The sequence below is a fragment of the Myodes glareolus genome, chromosome 6 (genome assembly GCF_982192425.1).
Source record: "Myodes glareolus chromosome 6, mMyoGla1.1, whole genome shotgun sequence".
Taxonomy (NCBI): Eukaryota; Metazoa; Chordata; class Mammalia; order Rodentia; family Cricetidae; genus Myodes; species Myodes glareolus.
In genome coordinates, this window is record NC_142031.1 from 43,734,936 (window position 1) to 43,752,132 (window position 17,197).

Below are 17,197 nucleotides of genomic sequence, written 5' to 3' on the forward strand. Positions count from 1 at the left end.
TAACAAGATACATGGAATGTCAAAAGATGTCTTATGTTAAATTGTACAAAATTTTGTAAAAATGTCTAAAAACTTGTATTATGCCCACTTTGACTAAAGTTATTCTGCAAGAGCTTTACTAACATAAAGATTCTTGGTTATATTATGAAAAAGCAGATTTTCAATTTTCTGTTACTTTCCTAATCATTGTGACATGATATCTGACAGAAATTACATGGGGGAGTATTTTAACTCAAACTTAGAAGCATGTCTAATCATCTTGCACTATGTCCTGGCAATGAATTCCCTGGGACCCTGAAGCACAGATACGACCAAATCAAGCAATGGATATAATTTTCAAATTTCCACTGTCAGTGACATGTTTCTGCTATATACACTCCATCTGATGAAGGCTCATTACTGTGATATTATCCCCTAAGCTGTGGTGTCCACATTCCAAAAAAAGCATGAAAGAGAAATTTCAGGTTCAGATCCCAGCTTTCTGCATGGTCCTCCTTTGGCTTCTGGTTTTTTTAAAAGCTAAAATAAATGTCCAACTTTATATAATGCCATAGTCTTAATTGTCCCAACAGATTTCAAAAGTTCAAAGTTCAAAGATTATTTTGAGACTCTAGACAATATCTTAGCATTTTACATGGTGAGATCAAAATGAATGTTACATATATCCATACTCAGCACAGGGAACAAATAACTCCATTCTGAATTGAACAACTGAGGACTTAGCAAAAATAAACAGAAGAAGAAGAAGAAGAAGAAGAAGAAGAAGAAGAAGAAGAAGAAGAAGAAGAAGAGGAAGAGGAAGAGGAAGAGGAAGAGGAAGAGGAAGAGGAAGAAGACCCAGCAAAGACTTAATCTTGTAGCTCCATGTTTAGTATTGAAAAGCCATTGTATTATCATGAGATCATTAATGGGCTTAGGTAACTGAAAGCATGGACTTGAGCTTAAGTCACTGAACTATGAGGGACATGTATGAATTTCCTCAAGCTATGTTTCAATTCATCTGAACTGAAATAGCATTGACTGCCATTTAAGTGACTTTTCCAAACCCATATTGATAAATAAATAAGTTTAGGCCTAATTACTTTTACACAGCTGTGGAAGAGTTAATGTCCTCAAATTCCGGAAGTGGTCAACACACATCTTATCAAGTTCTTGCTTTATTTATGGTGAAACCAATGCAACCTGGGCTCAAATCACTACCTAGTGCCAAAACAGAAGAAACTGCAGGCTTTGATAACAAGACTCAGAGAAAACCAGACTCATGGAAACTTACAAATTTATGTGTACTCATTTCCCACTGTTAACAAAGGATTCTGCAGGTTTTATCAAATTCTGTCACTGTGGAAAGAATGTCTCTGCTTTGCTGTTGTTTGTAATGTACAACAGCTCAATAGTGACTTGCCCCAGGATGGAGTTACTCTGCTTATGAATTGGAAGACCTGTCTCTCTACATTGCTCCTGAAGCTTGTTCACAGGGTATGGAGCTAGAATACCTGGAGTTTAAAATAGAACATTTTTCATTTTCAAATTTGTAATTGAACAAACAATAGATATTAAATGTGAACAGGGAATCTATTTCACACATATGAATATGTAGAAATTATGATTGTCTAAGGAAGAATTCATGAGTGAATGATTTGTTATACTTTAAGGTGGATTTATTCAGACACACAGGTGGTAGAATGAGATGTTTTGGAGACTTTCTGGCACCTCTTTAGAGGAGAACGCTTGCTATCATTTTCTCAGTTCCTATTCATACAACAGAAAGCACAAGACAGTTGGATATCTTTAGTTGTTTATAGAGCTATAATCCAGTCTTACCAATCTGCATCCCCTCTGGGGATCCAAAAATAGCAACTTTGAGAGCTGGGTCATCTCTGGGGAAGGACTATGCAAAGCAGTTACAGTTAGTGCTGAAAGTACAGGAATTATATCAGAAACTATTTCTATCCTTCACCATCACTACATTATTAGACTTGGAGAAAAAGTACTTGAACTAACATCTCTGTAATTTGTGACAACACAGACTACAGTAACCATCAACCAAATTAGGAAAGCTGATAGGATGACATCTTTCCTAATAAATATTCAGAATTAAAAGGGGCAATAGAAGTTAAAATCATCTTACACTAACAAGGCTGGAAAAATATTCTCAGTGATATGAAAAACTCTAAACAAAAAGCATGCAAGGATGTGTGAGACAGAAAATTTTTTGGTAGTCCTGTACAATTATCCATATTTTGAAGAAATGTAGCAGAGAATTGCATGACATTTTGTCTTACAGCTTCAGTATTTAAACACATAGTCACTTGTAAATGTTTTTGCAGATTTCAGAGCAATGTGACAACTGTTTGTTGGTTCAATTGCAGGCAAGTATACTTTCTCATAATTTTGGAGATGGTCTCTCCATTTTCTATATTATACTATGTATATAGATGCCACTACTGATAGTCTTATACCTCCAAAGTTAGCAAAAGTTTACCATGTTAAGGTGATTTTTCCCTAGTTTAGCCAGAAAGAATCTACATAAATTGTAGTGTTATTTGCACATGACTCTTTGGCAACCATTAATCTCTAGACATGCTCAAACTAGGGTAAAACTATATAACTGAAAATTGCTAAAGTAAGGTCAGACTAATATTGAGGTCTTTAATCCATTTGGACTTGAGTTGTGCATGGTGATAGATGTGGGCCTATTTTCATTCTTCTGCAGGTTGATATCCAATTATGCCAGCACCATCTGTTAAAAATACCTTCTTTCTTCCATTGTATAATTTTAGCTCCATTATCAAAAATCAGATGTTCATAGGTTTGTGGATTAATATCCGGGTCTTTGATTCGATTCCATTGGTCAACATCTCTGTTTTTGTGCCAATAGCAAGCTGTTTTCATTACTGTAGCTCTGTAATATAGTTTGAAGTCAGGGATGGTAATGCCTCCAGAAGTACTTTTATTGTATAGGATTGTTTTGGCTCTCCTGGATTTTTTGTTTTTCCATATAAAGTTGATTATTCTCTCAAGGTCTGTGAAGTATTTTGTTGGGATTTTGATGGGGATTGCATTGAATCTATAGATTGCTTTTGGTAGAATTGACATTTTTCCTATGTTGATCCTCCCAAACCAAGAGCATGGGAGATCCTTCCATTTTCTGGTATCCTCTTCAATTTCTTTCTTCAAAGACTTAAAGTTCTTGTCAAATAAATCTTTCACTTTCTTGGTTAGAGTTACCCCAGGATACTTTATGCTATTTGTTGCTATCGTGAAAGGGATGTTTCTCTGATATTCCTCTCTGCTTCTTTGTTCTTTGTGTACAGGAAGGCAACTGCATTTTTGGAGTTGATCTTGTATCCTGCCACATTACTAAAGGGGTTTATCAGCTGTAGGAGTTCTTTGGTAGAGTTTTTGGGGTCGCTTATGTGCACTATCATATCATCTGCAAATAACGAAAGTTTGACTTCTTCCTTTCCAATTTGAATCCTCTTGATCTCCTTATACTGTCTTATTGCTATTTCTAGAACTTCAAGCACTATATTGAAGAGGTATGGAGAGAGAGGACAGCCTTGTCGTGTTCCTGATTTTAGTGAAATGGCTTTAAAATTCTCTCCATTTAAGTTGATGTTAGCTGTCAACTTGCTGAATATTGCTTTTATTATGTTTAGGAACGAACCTTGTATCCCTAAACTCTCCAACAAATTTATCATAAATGGGCAGTGAATTTTGTCAAATGCTTTTACAGCATCTAATAAAATGATCATATGTTTTTTTTTCCTTCAGTTTATTTATATGATGGATTACATAGATAGATTTTCGTATGTTGAACCAGCCCTGCCTCTCTGGGATGAAGCCTACTTGATCATAATGTATACTTCTTGATTTGTTCTTGGATTTGGTTTGCCAGTATTTTATTGAGAATTTTTGCATCGATATTCATGAGTGAGATTCGTCTGTAATTCTCTTTCTTGGTTAAATCTTTGTGCAGTTTTGGTATCAGGGTAACTGTAGCTTCATAAAAGGAATTTGGCAATGACTCTTCTGTTTCTGTTTTGTGAAACACATTAAGGAAAGTGAGAAATGCATTTGTCTCACTCTGTATTTTCTGAGGTTTCTACTATTAACAGCCCAGAGTGGTGATATCTCTATTATCATAGATTAAAAACATTATTTACTAGAAATAGTCACTATCTGAACTCAAGAAATTAAGTTCAGTGAATGTATTCAAATCTAAAGAACTTGGAAGATTAAAAAAATTATCTTTTTTTTATATATCCTATAGCTCTATCAAAGGAAAAAACAGGAAATATTCTTATATTCTGGTGGGGAATACGAAATATGCAATATTTATAAACATAATTTTTCTGTCATGATTTTATCCATATTTTGAAGCTATATATGCATATCTATGTATGTGGATATATAGTTTATATATCATTCATATAATATATATTAGATTAATCAACGTTTTCTTAAGGGTGATTTACTGGTTAGTTTTCTGAGAACTCTATACAAGTTAGAGTCATCAGAGAGAAGGGAGCTCAATTGACAAAGTACCTCCTTAATACTGGCCTCTAGACATGTCTCTAGGTCATTGTTTTTAAATTATTGATTGATTTGCAAGGGTTCAGCTCATTTTAGGTAGGTGCCTTCTTTGGATTCATAATCTGGTGCGGGAGAATTGTCTGTATTCTGTTAATCATGTTTTGAATAAATGCTGATTGGCCAGGCAGGATATATAGGTGGGTCAACCAGACAGGAAATAGAGGCAGGGTGATGAGAACAGGAGAATGCTGGGAAGGAGGAAGCACATTCCTCTGTGCTCCTGCCCAGACCACTGAGAAGCAAGATGTAACCTGCCGGGTGAGAAAGGTACTGAGCCATGTGACTAACATAGATAAAAATAATGGGTTAATATAAGCTACAAGAGCTAATAAGAAGCCTGAGCTAATGGGCCAATCAGTTTTATAACTTATGGAGATCTCTGTGTGATTTTTCTCTGGGGCTTGCCAGCTGTGGGGTACTGGGCGGTACAGAAACCCCAACAAGGAGGACCCTTCATGTTACAGTAGTCTTTATTCTATTAGACAGCAGATTGAACAAACCATGGTGAGCAAGTCAGTAGGAAGCACTTGTCCATGGTCTCTTATATGAGCTCCTGACTACTGCAGTTTCTTGCCCTGCTTGAGTTCCTGTAATCACAGATTTAATAATAAGTTGTTATATTGAAGTATTAGTGAAATAAACCATTTCGATTGCAAATTGCTTTTGTTTAGAGTTTTATCACAAGTGACCCTTATTAAGTAACCCTTATTAATAGTATGAAATAAAATAATAATACATATAATAATATAATAGTAACCATTATTAAGACAGTAATGATGTGTTGGCTTTTTCATAACTAATCATTGATGTGTTAAACTTAGAAGTATTTGTTTATTTGTTTGGTTTTTATTTTATTTTCATTGTTTATTTCTTACTAAGAATTTACTACAAGCAAGTTTATTATTTAAAATTTTAGAATGGTATTTTTGAGAGAGTTTACTTCTTAATATTATTAAGTTATTTCTGATAAGCAAAAGATAAAGTAGTAGTGCAGCAGTCATAAATGAAAGCCACTTACACTCTTTTGACATTCTTCTGTGTTAGGCACAAAATGCATTAAAAACATTCAGTGGAAATATGAACTATCTTTGGTCACTCTCCCTTAGGATTTCTTTCTTGTTAGCATTAATATTATTCTTGATGGCAGAGTCTTGTGATCTCCAGGCTTATGCCCTGTGTTCACCTCCATATACAGGTTATTCTGTTCTTCAACAATTTCATCCCAGGCTTCTCTTAGCCCTGCACTTTTCTAAATAGGCCTTCACAGAGCATGCAAAGTCTTCCTTCCAACATGAACTCAAACACTATTTCTCAGAAGAAATAAATATCCCCACATTTTGTATAGCCTCTACTGTCACAGTTTGTAACAGGTTTTCTTTTGGGCCACCAACCAGTTCCCCAATCATGACATGAGGATTTAATATTAGTGATGAATGTTCAACCTTATTTTATGTTTTTTCCACTAGCTCTTAAAACTTAATTTAACCTGTTTCTCTTCATCTATGTCTTGACTCAGGTCTTTTTACCTTTCTTTGATTCCATATGTCTTCCCTGCTTGTTCTACATCTGACTGGCTGGATGGACCCAGGTATGTCCTTTTCTTTCTTCCTCAATCTCTTCTCTCTTTTTTTCCTCCCTCAAGCCTAGATTTCTCCTCCTACTTATTCTCTCTTTCCACCAGCCCCAACTGTCCCTCTACTACACAGCTATTGGCTGTTCAGCTTTTTATTAGACTAGCCAGGAGTTTTAGGCAGGCAATGTAAGATAGCAACACATTTTTTGCATAATTAATGAAATTCAGCATAAACAAACTTAACAACTCTTTGCCTAAAGTACAATTCTGCAACAAAAACAAATGCATCACAACTTTACGAAGTTATATTCCACAACATTTCCTACCTCTTGTCTAAATAAAAAGAAAAGTTTTAGCTTTAACATAGTAAGACTATATACAATAAGAACAATTATGAAGTAAGAAATGCATTTACAATACCCAGTTCATTTTTATTTGGCAAGATCAGAGAAAATGCTACTTTTTCTTCCTATCTTGGTGAGTCCATAATCTTGTACCTAATTTGTTTTCTTTCATAACTAAGGAAAACTGTAACTTTAACTCTATAGTCTCAAAGATCCTAAAAGGATATATTGTTTACTTGAGTAAACAGAAAGTGCAGAACAAGCATCTTGCAAAACTATAGAAATGTCAGAGATATCTGGTTGCCTGGACAGTCACCCTAAGGTTCCTCTGAGATACTGAGGCATCTATTTTCAGTCTATATGCCTAGAATATCTAACAGACTTTTATACGAAGCAGGAATTTCGAAGGAATGTCATACCTTGTCTTGGCAAAGTTTACAATCATTTTCCTTTGTGATCTGCTTAGATGGTATACTGTCAGCAGTCAAGGCAAGAATTGCTTCTTGCAAAAATGACTAGCTTTGCCACATTTGCATACTTCATATTCACGTTCTTCGATGTTCATCATCCGTTTGTGATGTAGATCATTGCTTCCAAGAGCAGACGTGCCCCACTGCCATAAAAAGTTTTAGGTTAATAAACGTCTTAATGTCCTATACTGTAAATCTCTAAAGTATCTGAAGAACATGTATCTATTTAATATATATCTGTTTAACTTTGAAAACATAACTAACATGATGACAAGCTTGATTAATATAGATGATTATTAACCTTCATTTATGATTATACATTATTACATTTTAAGTGATCTATATAAGCACAATACTCCAAACAGGATTAGAAATATACATATAGCTTGCCAAAATAACTTCAGATTTGCATCAGTATACTAAAATCATTACCAATGTAAAATATTTGAGGTTAATAGTTGTCTTTTATCATATATCCCTATATTCCAACTAAATTATGACAAATAGTCAAAATCCACTGATTAATAAAAAACCACCCAGCCCACCACTTGAGAATGCAGGCATTGTGTTTTTTAGACAGCTTTCTGTTGTCCAAGAGCAATAACATTTTTAGGGAACACTGAGAAAATTGAAATAATGGTCAAGTCTTGGAAAAACTAGTTGTAACATTTGTTGTTCAATCTCAGAACCCTTCCTATGAAAATGTATCAGTATATACATCAACTGTCTTGCAGTTTTCCTTGTTTTACTTCTTTATATCTGTAATCAAGAGTTTCAGGAGATCTCCTACTATGAAACCCAGTATCTACTAAACCTGAATGATTCTAAAACTTTTCATTTCCTGTTGAATCAAAGCATAACCTCTTTCCCAACACAATACATTTTCTGACTTCTATTTTAAGGTTCATATACTTCTAAAATATCTAGACTGGTATAATTCAGTAGTTCCTTTTACAGTCTAATGGTTCTCAAAGGATATTGTTCACTCAAAATTCAAAATTAGCACATCACCATACAGGAGCCAGAATCCCTGTATATTTCCCATCTTTACATGGCCTTTTTTGTAACATTACTTTACTCTTTACTTAAAGAGCTCTTGGTTAAACACTTAAATGGTCTTAAATTAAATGTAGCTTTTAAATGAGGTTATAGTCTTAAGGCTGGCTGTTACATACACAAGGAGAGAGCTTGTGTGGCCACAGTAGTTGAGCAGCTTAAGGTTTGACTCACGCAGTCATAAAAGGTTACAGATACTGAGTAAAGATAGATCCAGACAGAAAAAACAACCTATAAATAGTTTATAATCAGGTTAAAAATGTGAGTAGACTTAAGAAAGAAAAGGGAATGAACATAACCAGTCATAGAAAAATGAAAATAGTTTATAAATATTAAAGTCTTTAAAGAAAAAGGGGGAAGTGCTGTGGAATAATGCTCTTGTATCCTGTAAAGATTTGTCATTTGTATTGGTTTAATAAAGTGCAGATTGGCCAGGATCCAGGCAGTAAGTATAGGTGGGTAACTAGACTAGAAGAATTCTGGGAAGAGGAAAGGCTCAGTCTGCAGTCAATAGCCAAACACAGAGAAAGCAAGATGAAAATGCATTACTAATAAAAGGTAACAAGCTATGTGGCTAACATAGATAAGAATTATGGGCTAAGCCATAAGAGCTAATTAATAATAAGCTTGAGCTAATAGGCCAGTCAGTTTATAATTAATATATGCCTCGGTGTATTTTGTTGTATCTGAAGAGTGTGGGACAAATCAGGACAGTAACTTCAATCTACACTTCCCTGGGGAAAAAAAGAGAGAGGTCATATAGGAGCAAGTTACCTGACATACTTTGCTTTATTGTTGCTGTAATAAATTTCATGACCATGTACGACCAGGAGGAGGGAAGAGTTTATTTCATTATAAAGATTGTAGTTCATCATTAAGGGAAGTCAGGGCACAAACTCAAGGTAAGATTTTGAAGCAGAAAATTGCACACTGACTTGCTCAGGTACCTTAGCATATTAGCACTGAAAGCTAATCTGCTTAAGAACAGAATTTCCCACAGTAGAGTGGACCCCATGCCCTTTATCAATTATTAATCAAGAAAAATTTCCACAAACATGCACACAAGCCAGTCTTATCAAAGCAATTCCCCACATGAGACTTCATAAAGAACACTGATCTCTGTTAGGTAGAGTAGTGAGGCTAACTAGGAGACATCCTGATTCTTTCTTTATCCTCTGCTGATCTCTCCTCTTGACCACACAATATTTTTTTCCTACTGTGTTAACATGGATTATGGTCTAATATAGTATTCATCTGAAGTTTTCACTTGCCTTTTTGGGCATTCATGTCTTGTTTTTGCAATGAAAACTGTATTTCTTTTATAATTTGATAGAGTGTCCTAATGGAATAATATACATATTTAGGGAACCTGGCAAATTCAAGGGTTTGTAAGCAGTTGGTCTAGGAAGGACTTTTGCTCCCAAAGGAACTAGCTGATGTTAAAATGGTTCATCAGGGCAAGTAAAAACACATGAACCTCAAGAAGCAGGTAAGTATAATGTGTAGAAAGACATGCAAAGTGATAAATTGAATTGGCATTCTAAATGTAAACACATCCCTGATTTTGGCAATTTCTTACAGGTATGAAGGCCAAAGCTTACAAAGGTAGATAAGAACAGTAGGATGGGGAAAGCTGACAAGTTACCAGTAAAGGGTGGATGTTCACTTCCACCCTTTCCTTATAAAGTATATCCTTTACTTTTTCTTTCCTTTGTCATTTTTCTTTTCTTCGGATTTTAGAGACAGGGTTTCTCTGTGTAGTTTTGATGTCTGTCCTGGAACTTGCTCATTATACCGGGGTGGCCTTGAACTTACAAATATCTGCCTATCTCTTCCTCCTGAGTGCAGGATTAAGGGCTTGCACTATCACTGCCCAGCGTTCATCCTTTACTTTTTGTGTGAGATACTATTTTATCCCATCCTCTTCTCTCTATATGCATTTCTTGTTGTTGATACTGCTAATTTATCATTCTAAGGACTTCAACATCTAGAGAGGATGCCCTCTTCTAAATAATACCCACCATTATTAAACCTCAAAGGCCAATGAAATTTCCTACAGATTCCAGGGCTTTGATCTTTGACTAGTCATAAAACAGTAAATGTTGTACTTTAAAATTAACACACACAGGAGAGTAGAATGACTACCCCATTATTTCCAGAGACTAATCATGTTCTTTGTAGTGAAGTCTGGCCTGAGATATCTGTGTGATCGGCAGCCTGAATTTAGTTACTGAGATGAGCCAGCCATGCATCCATGCTCAGGTCTCTATAATTTCCACTAATTTGCATATACCCACAGAAATGCCCAGTTCTCTGAGTCCTTTTTAATAGGCTGATAATATCCTGTGTTGTAGTCAGTTGTGTTCAAGACACAGTGTGAACATGAGGGTTCTCAGTCACCTCCTGAGTCTCCTGATTGTCTGCCTTCCAGGTAAGGAATAACAGCCCTAGTCATCCCACTGCAGTTGCTGCTTCCTGGGTATTTAGGAAAGCACTTAATGAAATGATTAATTCTCTGGATATCCTTATTTATATTTCTGATTTCAGGTGTTCAATGTGACATTCACATGACCCAGAGTCCAGTTTCTCTGTCTGCCTTTATAGGAGACACTGTCACCATCACTTGTCGGGCCAGTCAAGACATTAGTAGATATTTAGGCTGGTACCAGCAGAAACCTGGGAAAAGTCCAAAGTTTCTGATCTATTATGCATCCAATTTACTCTCTGATGTTCCAAAGAGGTTCAGTGGCAGTGGATCTGGAACAGAATATTCACTCACTATCATCAGCCTGGAGCCTGAAGACTATGGGATTTACTATTGTCAACAGTGTTTCAGTTACCCTCCACAGTGCTACAAAGCATAACAAAAACTACTCAGGGATGCAGATGTTTGGGGCACTTGCACCCAAAAATGACATTTAGCAGTGACAGTATGTAGTTTCCTACAAGTTTTCTCTGGTACAACCAGACTCTGGAGATCCCAGAGCTGTTTTGGAAAAGATTCTAGGAAGGTTGCTTTGTGCTACAAGCCACAACATTAAATAGTATTGCTCAGCTATTTTTTCATGAGTGACTTATCAGATTTAAAGGTTCTGGTAAAGGCGAAACCAAAAGGCAAGGCTTCTTTTTTGTGTTATTGCTCTGTGAATAAAGTAACTATCCTTTGTTGTAGATTTTTGCTGTAGTTAACTCCCTTTCTGTTATTTGGGATTTCGTTTCCTAATTCTGAACTGTTTCCTATGCCTTTGGGCTATGCCTAAAAATAGTTTTCTATTGCCAGGCCTTGTTCCTCTCTTTTAGATAAGTACAGAGATCTGCTTTCCTGCAGTTATCCTTATCATCATCAGGCATTTGGGTCCAAGCATAGAGTATTCCACTTGAGGTATTCAAAGATCTCCAAGGACATAGAATTGCTAGTTGCCTAAGTTACTGCTCTGGTTTTACCCCACAACACTCACGATCAAAAGGGCTGATTACAGCATAGCCTGGAATGGATCATTTAGAGTCTTTAGTCTCTTCTTTGCTTAGAACAGTAAGTCTAATTCCAGACCTAGGTCCAGAGAAATTACAGTATCCAATGTATGTGCTATCTGATCAAGAGATTAGTTTTCCCTACGTGGCCTAGTTACCTCACAGCCTCTTTGCATACTGAGAGAAAACAAGTGGTGCACTGATTCAAACAATCCGTGCCCTATTCATTATTTTATTGAAAATAAACTCCTTAGCTCCTAAAACTTACTAACCACCTAAAAATGAAGTGTAACACTTTAACCTTCCCCTCTAGAATTCCTTGATGATTTTATTCCCTTTCTTAACTTTTTCCATTAAGGAGTACACCGAATGTGTACTGCCACCCCCATGCATATCTCTCTCTCTCTCTCTCTCTCTCTCTCTGTGTGTGTGTGTGTGTGTGTGTGTGTGTGTGTGTGTGTGTGTGTGTGTGTGAAAATTCTTATCTGATTTTCTGTGGGGCAAAGGAATTCCAGCCCTTTAACCCTGTAACCTGCTAGGGCTGAGGATTGCTGTTTTTAAGGGTATATATGACTGGTAACATTTGTAATTAAGAGGACAAGGAAGAATATGTAGAACTAAAAACAATGTAGAACAAGGAGAACAAATAACGGGTGACACAATGAGAAAGATGGACTGAAGAGGAAAAAGAATAAAGAAACATGGACAAGCGATTCCTGTTATAAGTATATTTCTTACCCCTCAAATATTTACCCTCAAATTTCTACACCCCTCCCTTTAGTTATCTGTGGCATCTTTAGTTGAATCCTGAAAGAGAGTCATAAAAGCAAAAACTGTAAAGTCTCACTAAAGCTTTGTACTGCAACTTGCTTTATCTCTTTCTCATTATAAACAGGACAAACAGGGGACTTCCTCTTTCAATATGTTTAATGTAAGAACCTGAATTGTGACTTCAAAGTTCTACCTAACAAAGGAGAATCCCATCAGCATACTCCAAGTTTTGATTGTTTTAATAGAAAGATAGAGAGTCAAAACTACAGTATTTCACTTCTGGAATTTTTTAGTCAGAAAGTCAAGTAGAAGAAAAATTTGTTTTTAGTTCAGCCCTTGAATCCAGAGGTATCTCCCACCACATATTCAAACTGCCTCACCCTTTAGCCCTGTACCTGATGCATTGAGGAGGCAAGGGTGGTAGGTACTAATGATTTCAAAATCTTTAAGAAAATGTTCTTGATTACTCCGTTGGTGGAAAAACAAATTTAGAGGCAAATATAATGTTGAACAAGACATATTCAATCTATGTACTGAAATGCATGTGTCAATGTATTATATTAAATACATAATAATATTAAAGTATTGTTATTTTCAATACTACTGATATGGAAAGTAAAAAAAAAATGAGACTCAGTTAACCATTGTTTCATCATCTGTAACTAACCTTGTTTTGACTTCGGACTTGAAATACGTCAGTAACATTGAAATGATAATATCCAACTGTGGATTAAACACTTCTAGAATTTATGAAGATTTCCTTGGAATTTGGAGTTCCATTACAAAACTATTTCATTATATGTCTAGGACAAGGGGTAGGCAAAGGAGTTAAGATGGGAACCTATGGATTGCAGAAGTGGTGATTAATTGTGAAATTCAAGCTGGAGAAAATAATTCACCAGTGCAGCAAACACTCATCAACTCATGCACCTCATGCACCTCATGTTCTTTTATTCTGAGAACTAAAAACTGACAACTGATTCTTCTTAGCTCAGGTATGTGTGTGTGTGTGTGTGTGTGTGTGTGTGTGTGTGTGTGTGTGTGTAAAAGCTATTCACAATGTTAAGATACAAGGGCTTGGGACAGCTTTTATATGTGCATCATAAAAATGCTCTGCCTAGAAAGAAAATAACTCAGCAGAAAGACCCAAGTTTACTGAATAGAATACATATTTCTCTTAAGGGAAAGTCATAATCCATGTTGTGCTCATATGTACAGCTGAAGTATTTCTTGAACAAAAGTTGTTCATCTAACTTGAATAGTTCAATTTTTGAATTATTGTAACAACATGGGTGCCTTCATAGATGCTGAGGCAAGCAAATTAATGTGAAACAGAAATAAATGTGGTCAACTCTTTCCATTTGATGACCATGCACTGAAGGAAATGTCTATGTATGTTAGTGTTTGTAAACTGTGTAACCACTGACTTTATTCTTACAAATCCCGTATAACTGAGCCGACGGAGAAAGGGTAGTGTGAAAGAAAACAGGATAAATTTTGTGAATTCAAGAGTGAAATTCTATCCTCAAACTGAGCCAATGTCTTGTATTAATTTGACTCTGTGGGAATAAGTTGCTTATGAACAAAGAAAATGAAGAAAATATCTGAGTTTTTGGAGGCCCAGCCCATCCCTACCCTACTGCTTTGCATCTCCTCCCTGAGTCTTCTTCTGTCTAGAGTTCATAACAGTGACTCAGGGCTCTGCAGTCAGATCTCCTTCAGAGAGGAAAACAGAGTAAGCTATGGAAACTACTGTCTTGCCTCTCTGTTTCCTATTGCTATGGATCTCAGGTGAGGAGAAACACATGATTTTCTTTATCTATGAAACGTTTCTGACTGAGCATTATTGAATTCTATTGCCAGGAATCTAATCAAAGGGAAGAGATCATAGGTCTGCCAAGAAGATTATTGGTGTGGGATAGACTGCAGAGGTGACTTTCTTTTTCTTTCAAATCTCAGATGTCACTGGAGAAACTATGACACAGTTTCCTGTCTCCCTGAGTTTTTCTCAAGGTGAAACAGCAACCCTGACGTGCAGATCCATTCAGAGTGTTGGTAGCTACTTATCCTGGTACCAACAGAAACCAATGCAGGTTCCCAAGCTCCTTATTTATGGTGCATCTAACAAGGCCAGTGATGTCCCAGCCCGGTTCAGTGGCAGTGGGTCTGGGACAGACTTTACTCTTACCATCAGCAATCTGGAACCTGAGGATGCTGCCAGTTACTACTGTCAGTCAATGAGTGGTTGGTCATCCACAGTGATTCACCATGTGACAAAAACCTCAAAGAGAGACCACAAAGTATTTAGGTCTACCAGCTGCTTTCATTTGTGGTAGCTGCTTTGAGATAATTTTCTTTACTTTCAGGGTAAGTTTTACATTCTGATTTCCAGGGTTGATTTCAACTGCTTCAAGGCAGTGATGGTACAACTTGCCTCAGAGAAGATGAGTGAATGTGAATATCTCTAAAAATTTCTATGTTCTGTTCTGTGTTAATACTACTACTGTCAATAACAACACAAGACATATGAAGGAGACACTCAAAATATGACTAATACCCAATTGACTATGTTTAGAGACAATTAAAATATTCTACCAAAAATTAAAATTAAAAAGAGTTAAGAGAATTTGTTTCAATCTTGAAAACCAGTTTTGTTTATTCATAACTGAAAAAACATAAAAAATTAAAACCATAAATCACCTGTCTCTTCTTTTCTGTTGCTTTGATACAGACCATGACTAAAATAAACAAAATTCAATTATGGGTTGGTTATAAAAATCAGTACTCTATAACCAAGTGTGAGAAGAAGTGACCCTTGTTTAAACACAACATCTCTTTCTATGTTTCATATTGAAGTAGAGGCCATATTCTTCTGCCTTTCTTCTTTTTTCATATCTTTTCTTCTGAGAAAAAGACAGAAACTATCTTTGAACATATACATCAACACTACCTTTAGCTACTTTGTGAAGGCTTTATCCTTTCCTTCAGTGTTCTTTACTTCTGATCTCTGATAATAGTTGAGAGAGATGTTTACCTTTTCTAGAGTCAAGCAAATTTCTCCTTCCTATTGTTTCAATTAATGGTTATATAACATATGATTTGTGGAAGAGTCATTCCAAACTAGTTTCAGGTAAGGCGTGTAGTATAAGGTTTCATCTTTCAAAGGGAATATCTCCTTGGAGGAAAAGATTGCAACTATTTGACACGATGCTCGCTATCTGAACTTGCCCATGTACCAAATTTTCTTCACCCACAATCACTTTAAATTATAGAAATTAAAGGTGATATACTACTTTGGCCTAGAATTGGATTTTACTTAGTCAAATAATTTCCAGAGTTGAGTTTCCTCTGCAGATTCAAGGAAGAAAAGTCAGAATCCTTGCCTTTCTATGTCTAGGTATCTACTACATCCTCTGCTCCAAGGCCCCTTGCATCATCATTCCAGCACTGCCCAGGCGCCAGGGCTGGGGACTGCAGCAGGTGCCAGGTCAGGCGACTGTGAGGGTTTGGGCTTCAGTGCCAGGTCGGTCGATGTCGGGACCTTGAGGCCGAGCACTATCCCGGATGATGAAGGGACTTCAGGCGCTGGTGCCAGGCTGGTGATGGCGGGAGCACAGGGCCGGCCGTAACAAGGATAACTGGAAAGAATTTGAGCAAAAAGAGGTTAATTACAACGGACTAAGAGTTCAGGCAATGCAAATAAGTGAAAAGGAATATAGTGATACTGAAAAGAGAGAAGATCCAGGAGCTAACTGGGAAGAAGGTAGAGGTGGTAGAAGAGTAGAAAAATCTTCAGGTCCCTGGAATGAAACAGCTCCAATACAAGCACCTGCTGCTCCAGTAATAGTTACAGGAACCTCAGAGCTGGCAATGTCTAGTGGTATATATAGGGCTCCTGGTGTCAGGCTAACCACAACAAAGAAAACGCGACAAGGACCACCAGAAATAGACAGTGACACACAGTTCCTATCCCTGCAGTCCACTGCCAAGCCTGTAGAAAGCTGGAACAGGTACTTAAAATGAATGCTACCTGAAGTTAGATGACCACATCTACATATTATTTAGGGACATAAATTTTCAAAAGTAAATAAAACGGGAAGAAATGTAAATGGCATCAGATAGAATTTTTGGTGTGTGCGGCTTTAAAGTAATTCTCATCCTTTTCACCTCATCGAGAGCCCAGCTGGCTTGAATTTAGAAACCTCCAGTCAGACTTGCTTCTCTGCTCTGTTCTCAAATGTCGGGTGGGTGGGGGAGACTCTGAAAGGGCAGTGAGTTGCCACACACCTTTCTTTACCTGGTCTAATCAGACTACTCCCTGAAAGCAAAAGGGAGGAGAAATATTTGAAGGACAAGAACATTACTTGACTGAGAAAACAGGTACCCTTATGCATAAAAATGTATTATCTAATAACTGATAAAACTTACAAGTGAGTCTTAGGAAGAATATCATTATACAGCTTTTTTTTCTGAAGGTTGTCTTCAAGTTGATCTCAAAATAGTCTATTCAGAAGATGGGACCTCAGAGCTTCAGTACAGTATTACATGTTTTCTGTTCAATTGAAGCCATAAATTGTTGTGATATGAATTTTGTATTCCCTTCCTGTTCAGAATTATTCTTCCTTTTAATCCAAGGAAGAAATACTTTCAAAATTCCTCTGATGACAAAAGATACAACATAATCCCACATTAGTTCAGAATTACACATAATAAATGGTTATTTGGTAACCTAGTTAATTAATTAATTCTCTTTGTATTTTTTCAGGAGTAATTTGTCATCACCATTTAGGTAAAACTTTTTTTTTACTTCTTCAAACAATTTGAGTTTCTGTCTCATATGAGGAGCCATCTGGTATGGGGCAAAAGGAAGATTTTAGGAAAAATTTTACTTTCTCCATGTCTATATTGTATTCTTT

General features: G+C 36.4%; 1 pseudogene; it reads left to right on the top strand.

Moving 5' to 3' along the window:
- Positions 1-15,929: 15,929 nt before the first annotated feature.
- Positions 15,930-16,304, top strand: LOC146894221 (protein CDV3 homolog pseudogene; annotated as a pseudogene).
- The last annotated feature ends 893 nt before the right edge of the window (positions 16,305-17,197 follow it).